The sequence below is a fragment of the Cavia porcellus genome, unplaced genomic scaffold (genome assembly GCF_034190915.1).
Source record: "Cavia porcellus strain 051 isolate PalLab524CR breed Dunkin Hartley unplaced genomic scaffold, mCavPor4.1 scaffold_20, whole genome shotgun sequence".
NCBI lineage: Eukaryota > Metazoa > Chordata > Mammalia > Rodentia > Caviidae > Cavia > Cavia porcellus.
This window is the reverse complement of record NW_026947503.1, coordinates 64110602-64123921: the sequence shown is the minus strand read 5'-3', so window position 1 is coordinate 64123921 and position 13320 is coordinate 64110602. Positions and strand designations below refer to the sequence as shown.

At 42.8% G+C, this 13320-nt stretch overlaps 1 long non-coding RNA gene across 1 annotated transcript in view; it reads left to right on the top strand.

Moving 5' to 3' along the window:
- The first annotated feature begins 1567 nt into the window (after positions 1 to 1567).
- Positions 1568 to 13320, top strand: part of LOC111755354 (uncharacterized) — a 36681-nt gene continuing 24928 nt past the window's right edge. Inside the window, exon 1 of the long non-coding RNA XR_002789915.2 lies at positions 1568 to 1714. This is a non-coding gene — a long non-coding RNA (uncharacterized LOC111755354). The remainder of the gene's footprint in view (positions 1715 to 13320) is intronic.

The window sequence follows — 13320 nt, the reverse complement described above, 5'->3', positions numbered from 1 at the left end:
TTATTTTCAGAGTTATTATAGAAAAAGCTATAATTTTACTATTATTTTGCTTATATGTTATCCTTTCCTAATTTCAATGTCTGTTCTTACTTTGAGTGTATAAGATTACTTTACGTGTATTGTGTAGTGCTGGCATACTGGTCATAGATTCCTTTCATGGATTCTTAGCTTATCTTGGAATGTCTTTTATTTGTTGATCTTTGGTGAATATGAACCTTTTTCTATCAAGCATTTATTGAGTCATTTGCCCATTTTAATTGGATTTCCTATCATCTTTGTCTCATTAACATATTGAAAATGCTTGTAGCTTGCTTTTATATTGATAATTTTAAAAAAGAAGGGTTTCTGGTTATGGCAAACCTGAATTCATTCATTTTATTCCTGTAAAGACAGCACTTCATATGTGCTAGTCAATCCTTAAATATTCCAATATCATCAAGATTTTATCTTGTTTTTGTGTTGGGTGTTGTAGTTTTAGCTTTTGTGATTAGGTCTAGAATCCATTTCAAATTCATTTACATGTGGTACATTAAATAGAATTCAGCTGGCTTGTTTTCTTTTCACATATGAATGTCTAACGTCTAGTATTTGCTTGAAAAAATTGTTCTTTATTTGTTGAATATTGGTATCATATTATTGAAAATTAATTGACTCCATATATGTGGACCAACTTAGGTACCTTATTCTGTTAATATATTTATCTGCTATAAGTCAGAAGAACGTTGCCTTAGTAAATGTACCTAGGGTAATTCAAGACATTAGGTGCTATGAGTCTTCCAACCTTGTACATTTTTATTCAAACTTGTTTTGGGTATTCTAGGTAATTTTCTTTGCTGTAAAATGTTAGAATGAACTTGTCAAAGATACAAAAAAATCTTGATCTTTTGAATGCTCAGTAGAGCAATTAAGGGTAAATGGCATTTTAATGATAGGGACTTTTTTTTGCCTCTGGGCATGATAGTTCTCTTTATATACATGGGTCATTTTTAATTTCTCTTAGGAAATTTTAAAGTTTCCTCAGTAGATATCTTGTGCATTTTGTCATCTTAGCTCTTTTTTAACTTCATGTTTTTCTTAATGATGTTCCCTATAGAATTTAAATTTTTTTCTTCCAGTTGTTTGTTGCCAGCATACAGAAATACAGCTGATTATTTTATGTTGATCTTGAATCTTGCACTGTTGCTAAATTGTAGTAATTACTAATTTTTAGGTATAATTTTCTGCATAGGTAACTATCATCTGTGAACAAGAGTGTTACTTCTTATTGTGCAATTGTTATACATTTATTGCTTTTTCTTGCTTTATTGTACTTCATGGAAATGTCGAATAGAAGTGGAAAAAAAATCAGTAAATTTGCCGCACTGCTGATTTTTTTGGGAGACAAATATTCAGTGGAATATCAGTTTGTGTGCTGTTTCTTGTAAGTTCCTCTTGTTGCTGTGAGTTTATCACGCCGAGGGGCTCCCTGCGAGGGTTGGTTTGCTGTGCGTGCTTAGCACTGTGTGTTCAGCTTCATCAAGCACATTCTCGGCACCATCAGGATGACCTCGCTCTTCTCCTTCTTTGCTCTGCTGTGCGTGAGTAAATTCATTTCCCTGCACGGTCGCCACTTCCGGTGCTTTTCATTCAATCCTGCGGGTTTTTTTCCTTCCGGTCTCGCCTCCCTTCCACCTTCAATGCCTCCTTTGACGCTTCTTGTACTGCAAATCTACAGGTAATTACTGTTCTGCTTTTGTTTACTTGGAAGTGTTTTTGGTGTGCTCATTGGGAAGGATATTTTTATTGGATTTAGGAAGCTCATTGGCAGATGTCATTTCTTTGTCTTCTGTCTCAGTGTTTCTGCTGAGAAATTTCCAGTTTTCCTGTCACAGTTTCACACGACACAAGGTGTTGCATTTCTGGTTGCTTTCAAGATGCTCTTTTTAGCTTGCAATCACTAAGATTTGCCTAGTTTCGATTTGTTTTATTTATTTATTTTTGTTTGGGTTTTTCTATTCTTCTTAAACTTTAAATTGATAGGTTGGACAAATTAGAAAGTGTTTTGACCATCCTTCTCTCAGTGTTGGGAGCACTGTGCCCTTCTTTCCCTTCTCTCCTGCACGCTGGGTTACTATTACATCACAAGCACCTGACCTGGGATCTACTCATTATTTAAACCATGAGTTATTTATCTCTTCCTTAACCATTTCAATGAATCTGCTTTCATGGTCACTCATCTACTTTTCCGCCATCTTCCAACTTCTTATAAGCCTCTCGGGCCACTGTTTTATTTCAGATCCTTTGGTTTTCATTTCAAGGATTCTCATTTGTTTTATTTTTATAAGCTCATTACTCTGCAAAGATTCTCCATCTGTTCATTCATTAAGAGTGTTTCTGTCTGAGTTCTTGTCCATATCCTACAAGCTTCCTTAAAGTCCCTGTCTGCTAACAGCAGCATCTGGGTCACCTCGGCTCTGCTTCTTTTGACAGCTCCTTTAAACACTGTCTCCGGTTCACACTCCCGGCTTATTTATGTGGCCAATAATTTCCATTGTGTATTGGATCTTATGGGTGATACAGCGTGCAGTGGAAATGTTTGCTTCATTCAGAAAAGGCAGAGTTCGTCCTATCGGATGGCTAATACCTGGTGATTCTTTTTCTTCTTCTGTATTGTTGCCTTTGCCCTTTTCATGGACTGATCTAGAGTAGCCTTTATTTTAGAGATGGATCTTCCCTTAAAACACTGGACTCTGAGGTGTCAAAGTAATTGCTTAAGAACTCATTGAGCTTTTTTGAACCCTGGTCTTTCTGTTCTCCCAATAACATTTGATGTCTCTCTGCACTCGGCTCCTGTGCTTCCCACAAAGCCTTACCTTGCATGACCATTTTGGGTCCTTTCTTTGTGGCGTCTTTTGCTTTAACTCTTTGTCCACTGCTCCACCAACTGTGAGCTGTAATTAGTGTGCGCACCAAAACCACCTTATTTGTATTCCTGCTCCCTGGGTACCAATGAAGAAATCGCCCTAGGCTAATGTTAGGATTTCTCTGGGCTGTGTTCCTTCTCTTTTGGACTGCATTTCTGTGCTTCCTCTTCTCCAGTCTAAAAACTACCACTGTGTGTATTTTATCCATTCGTAGAGTCCTAACCATGAACATGCACTCCACAGTGGCCTGAAACCTGATCTGGTAGAGGTCTGTTCCTGAGGTCACCATTCTCAGTGAACATATGTCACGTCCCCTAGAAGACTTACTTTCACACTGATTGATGAGTCCCATCCCTTAGTGTCCCACTCATAGTATGGTTTTCAAAAAATTACCAGGGCTCTTTGTACATTGAAAAAGAATAGATTTTCTATTTCATTGGTATCCAAAACCAGAAAATACATAAGAAAGTAGTTATTTAGTAGTGAATGCTTTTATTTTGGACAAAAAGTTGACTTTTCCATGCTGATATGAAACTTTTCAAACATAGACATAGTTACACTTAAGAAGCATTTGATTTTTGTTTCATAAGTTATACCATAAATATTCTTGGATAAATATAGAGGGGCAGGTTTATGTGTGAATTGAAGAACCAAGATATATCATGTGCAGGTACAAACTCCCTCTGATGAATATGATCACTATGTATATCTAAAATGTGACCCAAAACTTAATTAAAATTAAAAAAATACAAAGCATTGAACAATGATTCTTGTAGGAGCCCCTCCCACGTGGATTGCTGGACCAGGAAGTGCTGGGAAGATTTCCTGGTAGCTTCCACCTTCCTTTTGTAGTTATCAAGGGAGCTAGTCACTCTCAGAACACACTTCACCTCCTGCCTTTGCCTCCACGGTTCCCTTCAGTCTGTCTGCCTTCTCCCGAGAGGATTTAGGGAATCACTGCTCCTCTAACTCTCACTGTATCTCTAACTCTATCTCATGTTTTTCCTACCAGTATGAGGCTGGCACTGATATCATTTGTGTGGGTGGTGTTTGTCAGGACCCTGATGTGGTTTTTGTAGTGGTGACCAGGACAGTCACCAAGGACAGAAATTGTCCTCTGAACTGTGGGCATAGCATTTGTCTCTCTTGAAAAAACACAATGGTCTTACTTCTTCAAACTCTCTCTGATACATTTTTCAATTTCTACCTCTTTAGTTTCTTTGAAAACATCAATACAGTCTCCTCTGCTGATAGATTAGAAGGTTGTGGGACAGTGTATTTTAAATATTGTTTCAGTTATAGGGTGTGAACAATAACATTTCGATCTCAGCTTCAGAGAGCTGTTTTCAAATATTTAGGTACGGGAACAGTGGAATTGTAGTTCTGAAATGGTAATCACTCAAAACTCATTTCAACAAGTTCATTTTGATGGCTGGGACCATAAGCATGACTACCTGATGCACGCAGACAGCCTGTCACCCGCCGTGGCGTGGGATATCACGGGACACCGCTGGAAGTGCCACACCAGGGGTGCCGAGCTCTCCTATCTGCTGCGAGATTCTGAGCCTGGATTCCAGCCTTGATGTCACTGACTCATGTCACCATATGTGTTTGAAAGCTAAGTAATAGATAGGTGAATTAATGAGTTATCACAACCGCTACAGTGAAAGCCAATTATTCACAATTAAGGCTCAAAGACATGCTTGATATGCATGACAAGCAGTCACCAAAGAACTATTTTCATGTTGTTATCTAAAGGAATCTCGATTTTCTACATTTTAGATGGGAAAACTAAAGTATTATCTCTAAGCCTGTCTAATTTTGGTCAGTGCTTTTATCTGAAATCAGAGTTATTTCTTTAAACATCTAATCTTAATTCTATTGTATGAGTAGACCACCAAAAGTATCAGAAAAAGCATTTTAAATGTCAGCAATTAAAAATTTTTTAATTGTAAAAATTTAAAATGCTCTATCTTATTGGTATCTTCATTATTTCTACCTTTCCAGCACTTAAAGTTAAGGAGGAAATTAAGCACTCTAAATTCTAATGAGCCTCGAACCAAAATATCTTATTCTTTGTCCTCTGATCCGATTAGGCTGACATGACTAATAGCCGGCTCCAGACGTCCCTGTAAGGTTCTGCTATTCTTATGCTTGTTTTGTTCCCTCTGTGCTCTGTTTGCCTCTTCTGTGTCTTGGAATGAAGCTGGAACATTATTGTGCTATGAGGGTGTCGTGGGATGAGGAGACCTAGCAACGCCTGAGCCTTACACTTGAAAGGCCTTGTGGCAGCTGTGGAAGAGTACCCTAACTTCTTGTTAGGGTCCTTGGCTAAAGAACGTGGCAGACAGGCTTACACTGTGCTCCGCAACTACAAAACCTGAGAGAAACCATCCTTGCGGGGCTCACACTGCACTGGCAAACAGAGTGTGTGTGCAGTGGGAAGCTAGGGCAGCCCTAACCGGCTCTCACAGGTTCAAGATTTGTGCTCGGTGCTTTCCTGTGACTCCACTTTTCACTCCCCTGAGCCCAGCAGGCCTGGTGACATACTTCTCGTGTTATGCTAACCCTGCAGCTCAGGACCCTTCCTGCCACGTGCATCCCTCAGCTAGGGACTTGCTCATCTCAGGACAATTTCAACCAGTGTAGGACTGGACGGTATTGCAAGGATGGGCGCAGCTCTCTCCCCTCCCGCTCCCCTCTGCCCTGCTCCTTCCAAGCTGCCTACCAGGCTTCCGAGTAGAAAGTCTCTCAAGTGTCCTGATGCCGCACGTCAGCCCTGAACTGCAGCCGGAGCCCACACCCTGCTCCTCCTACCGTGGGTCCTCCTCGCCTGTTAAGTGCTTCATTTGCAGATGCCACTTCCTGCTTTCCCCTCCTCAGCTCACACTTGCAGCCAGTCCCAAGTCCTGTGGATTCTCCCTGCCATGTCTTCAGAGCCCATCTCGGAGGGCTCCGCCATGCTGTCACCATGGTTTCAAGCAATGCTCAAAAAATGGTGTGCACTCAGCTGGTGAGTGGCCCAGCGCTTCCTGTTGAGGCTGGGATACGTCTAAACAATGCAAGTTCTACGAAATGTGGTCAGGTGCTCATAAAAGGAGAACACTGAGGTCAGAGTGACTGAAGGAAGTATTGCTGCTTGCCTAGTTGTGTGTTGCTGTGAGCCTCCATCCTCTCATCTACAAGATAGATATGATATCTATTATATTAAATTACGATGAAGAAATGAGGTCACCGTGTAGGTAGCATTTCACAACCTGGCTGGCTCATAGCATGTGCCTAACTAGTGTTGTTAACAGAAAATGTAATATTTTATAGATTCTCATTTTTGTATAAAATTATGAATTATTAAAGCCTCAATTGAACAAATTAATGTGACTGTAGTTTTCCAAATATTATAATCCATTTTTCTTAGAAGCTTGATTTTTGCTTATTGTTGGAAATATTACAAGACCCCTATGATGTGTGTTCATACTTGGGTAATTAGAATCCCCAGCATTGGGAGGAAAGATAATTGATAATTGGGTGTCTTCACTTGGTCATGATTTCTATTATTGCTGTGTTGCATTTTGGTTATAAATTTTGTTTCTTTTAATCATTTTAATATAGTTTATTGGAAATTAGTTGGTCATATGCTTATAGTGGTTCATATCTGCATCATGTTTTTTATTTGCTTTTTGTTTTTTGGCCAGGAATTGAACTCAGGACCTTGCCTTGCCAGGCCCCCATATTTCTGTTTTATTGGTGTCTAAGAATCTAAACTGTATGAGACACTTGTGGTATGGCTTGATGTTCATTGTCTGTGCCTGCACTGTAGATGCAAACACACACACACACACACACACACACACACACACACACCACACACTCCTACTCCAACATTGATTCTGTTGTTTAGTCACTTATCACTGAATTATTTTTTCAGTAGCAAACAGGATCACGTGTCAGGCTGTGTCCTCCAAGGAAGCTGTCTGTGGGGTAGAGCAAGGGTCTCCTGAGTGTCTCTGCCCAGCTCTTTCCTGAGTAGTTGTGTGAAACCTCTCTCCCACCTCATTGTCTCCTTTCTTGAGGCCCTGGGCTCTGGATCCCTTTGCATGTACCCAAGGCCTCTCGCAGTCCGTACTGTACCCGTCTCCCTGCCTTTCTGCTGTTTTCTCTAAAAACATCATTTAAACCACGCAGATGAGTCCAGCACTGAGCCCTGGCATCCTGAGGCTCTGAAGACAGCTCACCACCCTTTTCTTACTATAAGGTCTGGTATTCTTGATAATCAGATCAAAATAATTACATTTGATAAGTAACCCATGCACAGTGTTGTTATGTATGAGCAGATTAAGTCATCTGACCAACATTTTTAGATATTTTAGTTTTGAGGATGTTTTCTTGCATTTTACTGTTTTATTTATAAGACTCAATAACTGTCTTTATTACTTTATTATATGTCATATGATTGCCTTATTGATCTAATACTGTAGAGTCTAATAAATGATCAGGGTTTAGAAAAAAATCTTAGAGACTATCTGATTTGTTATTAAATTTTATAAAGTTGGAACCCAACTTGAACTTTCTTTTTATTAATTTTCTTTAGTGAAGTTTTTACAAAACATATTAAGTAGCTTTCTTACTAGTGCTACTGTAAGAGTGATCAAAAGGAAAAACAAGATATAAAGTGTGATCAAAATATATGGTGGATATTTAAATTAAAATTTGACAGTAAAACACACATTGCTGTTAATATCCCTTAAAATATGCCCCCCCCCTTCCAACACATGCACTTGTCCCACTGTTTTTGACACTTTGGGGAGCATTTGGAAGTTCTCTTTGGTGTCTTTCCTTTAGTCTGCTTTGATTAAAAAGAAAACAAGTGATAAATGCTGATGTTGTGTGCCACCTGATGGAAAGGCAGGTTTGGAGACATGATATTGTCTCCCCATCAGCCTTACTCACTGGGTCTGGCCCTGGTGGGCCTTTTGGCTCTTCCTGCAAGTGAAAATGACCATGAAAGGTGTTATGGATTAAAAACTGATGGTCAACTTAATGCCAGCTCAATTAAATCAGCATGGTGCTGAGCGTAGATGTTTCACCTCAGGAAAGTTGCCAGCATAAAAGGAGATGTGGAAAAAAGCAAGGCATTGTGGGTTTCTCTAAGTGTTGCTGTTTGAGCTGTTGGTGCTCCTGGAGGAGCTCGCATAACTAGCTTCCCCAGTATGAGTTCAACCATTGGCCTGGGAGGACCTTGGGACCTTGTTGGTGAGAATGGCTGTGGTTCACTTTGTGGGGCTCTGGTCCTTACATCGAGCATTACTTCCTGACTCCAGCGGGGGAGATGTGTGCTATTTAATCTCCAGGAGAAACTCGTCATGCTGGCTTTCCAGAATGTACTCGACTATTCTTATCATCAGAGGAGCTTGGGACCTCTCTGTTGCTGAGCATGGCTGTGATGCTTTTCAGGACAGCCTTAGTCTTTATTTTGAGCGGGATTTCTCCATTCTGGTGTAAAACCCTCAACCCACCAGCACAGCTCCTTCACCCCGCTGGCATAGACTTTCTAGCTTTCACCGCTGACCTTTGGGCCTTCCCAGTGCAGATCTGTAAAAGAGACTGACACGAGTCCTTCTCATGGGATCTAGACCTCCAGTTGGGCTCGTGAGAGGCATTGTCATGGGCTCTAGGTCTTCATCTGGACTCATGCAGGACATTTCTGGGGGACCCAGGCCCTTGGCTGAATATTCTGGGTCTTTAGTGTTGTGGACAGATTTCCTGCACTTTCTCGTGTTTAACTCTGGGTGACCATCATAAAATCATAGCACAAATTCTATGTCCTGATTCTAATTGTTCTCCTTACAACCCCTGACTACAATAAAAGGTAAATGTTTTGAATAGATTGAAGACATCAGTGAGCTATGGCCGTGCAACTAAAGACACTCATGAAAGAGGCCTTCCAGAAAGGCTTCAGAAAGCAGTAAGAATAATGCAATAAGTGTGCTCGAAGTGAGTAAGGATTATTTTGAGGATTAACAACAATGTGCCTTTTACTGTAATATATTTTTAAAAACTCTGACATTCACCATGGTTTTCAATCACACTGCATAGTTTTTAAATTAGTATTCACATGTCTTTTTCTTTATGAATATGCATGATCTTTTTCAACACATTTATAGCTAGTATTATAAAAAATGCCTTGGAAACTAAGGATGAAAAATTCATGTTTACATATGCACACATCCTGCATATATGTGTGTACGGTGAGTTTCCAGCATATGTCTGAAGAGGCTGCAGGTTACAAATGTGTGAAATAGAATAAAATCACACAATTGCCTATGCATGAGGAAAAGCAAAGTGCAGATTCCTACCTTGTTGCCAAAGAGTAAGCAGATGCCTTGGTATCAACCTGCGGGGACACCCAGAGAGCTATGCTGAGCACCCTCCTAAGCAAACGCTAGACGTGGACCAGTGGCAGTCTGCAGCCATGGAAATAGGCCATGCTCAAACAAAGTTGAAGCTCGCTGATTCTTATACAAATTTTGTTAGAATTTGTTAAAATTTTATATGTTTCTAAATAAATAATAGTCCCTTTTGTTTCCAGTTTGCTGGTGACCTTCAATGTTTCACAGAAAGTGGGCCAAGGCCAGGTACCTGCTGCAGCCCTCATTGCTGCCAAAATCCCTGTGCAGTCAGTCTGCTGCCCAGTTCTTGTAAGGAAGACTGCGAAAGGCCCATGGGGAGTGACAACAGGGGAGGAGTCCTCCCCTCGGGCTTCAGAGGAGCCAGTGTGCTTGATGTGGGGACAGCCGCTACCTGGTGGCTGTCCTTGCGTCCCTGCTGCTCACCTGCCTGGCCCTCATGTGCCCAGCAGGCACACTGCTATCCTTCGCTGGAGGCACAGAGGGCTGGTGGTAGCGGATGTGCAGCCTTGCCTGGCGGGCTTTTGCTAGTGAAAATCAGCCTGCACTCATTCAAATTGGGCACTGTGAGGTTGTCAAGGTCTGTCTGTTATGTCTGTGTCCCAAAGGCCTTAGATGCCAAAACAGTGAAGGACAGAACCCAACCTGCCTAGGTGCTTTGGGGACTAGCAGGGGTCTTGGCCCATCTGAAGTTCTGTAAGCACAGCTGCTTGCCTTTGCCCCATGTCCAGCACACCTCCGAAGGGATGGGGTGTCTGGGAGTGCACATGTCACCAATTGACTAAGGTTGGGGAGCAACTTGAGGGGCTCATCAGCAATAGCGGAGCTGGGCAAAGGGCGAGTCACATTTGCGTCCCAGGACTCGATTTGTCATCATTGGTCCTGAAAATTAGGAGTTGACTTTATTTCCCAGAGCTTTCACAGCCAGGACGTTTTCTTCTCTAGATATGCGTTAAAAATCGTACCACCTGGAAGTGGGGTGCTGGTCACAGAGTGAATTTGGGCAACACGTAGGAGGGATTTAGACACGTGGTATGTTGCTCCTCTAAGTGAAGGTCAGCTGAAAACTGGTTTTGCTGATCTTTAAAGATCCGAGTATATTATAAATGTATCATTCATTAAGTAAAGTTATTCTCAGTAGTGTTGTTCAAAGGTTTTCTAGTTAGCAGGTTAAGTGGTCGTAACTAGCATTTCCCTCAGTCTTTTCCCCTTTGTTTCTTTCTTTATTCCTTCTCTTCCCTTTTTCTCTCTTCCTTCTCTAGCTGCACTAGAGATAGAACCAGGGCCTGACACACGTGGGCCACGCGGCCACCCCTGAGCTGTACCCAGGCGCCCTTGCTTTATTTCTGGTTTAGGCCACGGGGCTTCCTCGTCCGTGCTGATGCCCTCATTCTTGGGCCACGTTCTACTCCTTGCCAGCCTTTGGACAGAAAGGTGAACCCTTTGCTGTCTACTGCCCAACACTTGATGGATGGCCTTTGTCCTTGTCCACCCCAGTATGTTCCTCACAGATGGCTTCTCACCTGGAGCCCTCTGTGGCTTCCCTCGGTACCCTGGAACTCTTGTACAGCACTTGCTCTGCCCGCAGCCTCAGGGGTTTCTCAGGGCTCGTTCTCCCTGCAGCGGTTACATGGAAATGCTTTTTACATATTTGCAGTTCCCAGAGCCTCTAATAAGGTAGCTAAAATTTGAGACAAAATAACCATATTTTTAATGACATGCAGATTGGATGCCCTATTTGATAGCTAATAGACGCCCTCACCAGCACACTTGCAGATCATTTGTCTTCAAGCAACGAACTGCCTTGGGGTGACAAGACCCAGTGTGACTGAGTGGCCTGTGGACAATGAGCCCTTGGGCTGCCGTGGGCATGGTGTTGAGTAACCTGTAGAAGGCTGATGTGAGCACCAACAGCTGTCGCCTGAGAGGCGCTAAGCTGCTCTCTCCACTTGGTAGAGAGGCTGTCAGAGAGATGATTGGGTTCATCTCAGATCTGAGCCCACCCAGAGAAAGTGCTTGCTCTTTGGGGTTCACCAAAGATGGGTGTGTACCCAGAAGATCCTCCAGGGCTTGGCAGAGCCATAGCCTTTTTTCAGAGATGAGGACCGGAGGTGATTTTCCCACCTTACTGCCAGATGAGTCTCCTCTGTGTCCCACTGGGCCCCCTGGTAGAGGTGCTGAGTCTGGGAGGGGACAGCATCCTCTGTTTATAGGACCCACCAGTAGGAGTATGGCACTGAAAAAGAGCAGATGACATGGTGATTTCACGTGGTGGCTCTCTCCAGAGAAGAGATGGCCTGGTCTTGCCCTGGAAGATATCCTTGCCAGGCAGGAGGCCCAGGGGGCAAATATATGGGTTCAGCTTCAAGATGTGTCCTATCCCCAGGCTGTCCTTGCATGGCTCTGCTCCTGACCCCAGACTTCTGCTCCCTGTGTGCCCTCTGCAAGTCCTGGGCCTCTTTTCTGAGGCACTAACAGTTTCTGGGTCGCCTTTGTGCCCTGACTTGCCAGCAGCCAGAGTCTGTCATGCAGAAGCAGCCAGACAGACCTTTTCCCAGAGTTAGCCAGCACCGCCAGAAGCAGACGAGCCAGTGGCTGACATTGCCCAGCCTGATTTGAGGCTTCTTGTTCACTAATAACACCACTGCAAATCCAGCCTGGAGAGGGGAGCTGAGAAGAGAGAAGGCAGGTGTCGGGCCATGTTTCTGGTCTCCGTGGCTTCCCTCTGCCTCTTTCTTCTGTGCTCCTTCCTCTCAGCTTCTGAAACACAGACTCCTTCCCCCACTGTGGGAGACAACTCCATTGACTCCCTTTGAATCCAAAACAATTGCTGTGACTTTGATTACTTGGAGACTCATTTCCTTATACTGATACGTAAAAAGCTAGCTAGAGTATTTCCTTCTCTTCAGTTGGCTCTGAGCATTGCAAATAAGGCCAGCTGAGGTGCTTATGTGCAAAGTCTATGGCCATCAGACAGTCCTGTTTCCTAGCATAGTGTTCTCCACACACAGATGGCGAGATGTTAGAGCAAATAGCTCTGGGAATGTCAACTGTCAAGATTAGAGGCTATGACTCCCCAGGGCATAAGAGTTTGCATGCCAGAAACCTAAGGCATAGCCCCCCAAAACAATTCCACTGCTACCTTAATTGGGTTATGTAAATTGACCCTTCTGCATGTCTTTATCTTTGCAAATTACAGAGATATGATTCTTGCACCTAGCCAGCCAGCTCAAGTTACTCAGTAATCCCCTCACTATCACTCATCCCTGAGCCACGCCCCTTCTTCACAAGATAATAAATGCTGGAAGAGGCCTGGGATCCAGGCCTTTGTTTGCATGTCCTCATGAGGATTGGACTTAGGACCCCTTGGCTGCCCTTAACTTGGAACATGTCTTGGTGTCTTTACTCTCACTGTGGGTTGGATTGGTGGTGGTAGATTGCAATTAACCTGCTAGGATTCCAATAATGTCTCAGTGGAATTACAAATATAACTTTTTGGATTGTGAGGAAAACTAGAAAGAAGATTACAATACTTGGGTGAGTGAACTCAATATTTGGGTTTACAATACCCACAACTGTGCCGCCTTCTCTGTTTCATGCAGTCTACATGCTCCATGAATGGATGAGTCTCTCCTCATTGCGAGAACACATCTCAAATGTCTTCTTAGAAAAGCTGTTATTGTTTTCCTTTTCACTACTTCCTTTTCTCCATCGTGAATACTAGGATGCCTAATTATTTTAAATTCTCGTCAGTTCCTTGTGTAAGTGTGGCCTCCTAGATGGTGGGATGGTGACTGGTGTATCTGTCACTGTTTGTCCAAGATCCAGCTTCTAAACACACATTCTTCTCTCTGTCTAAGAGTTGGATAAGGCAGAGGTCTATCTCTAAAGCCTGCCTGGACCTCTGACCCACAGTCATTGGGCATGAGCCCTACCACTGGGATTTACCTAGTTAGGACATGCAGGAGAGACGTGGGCCAAAATTCCACCCCCATGACCAAGGAAATTTTCTA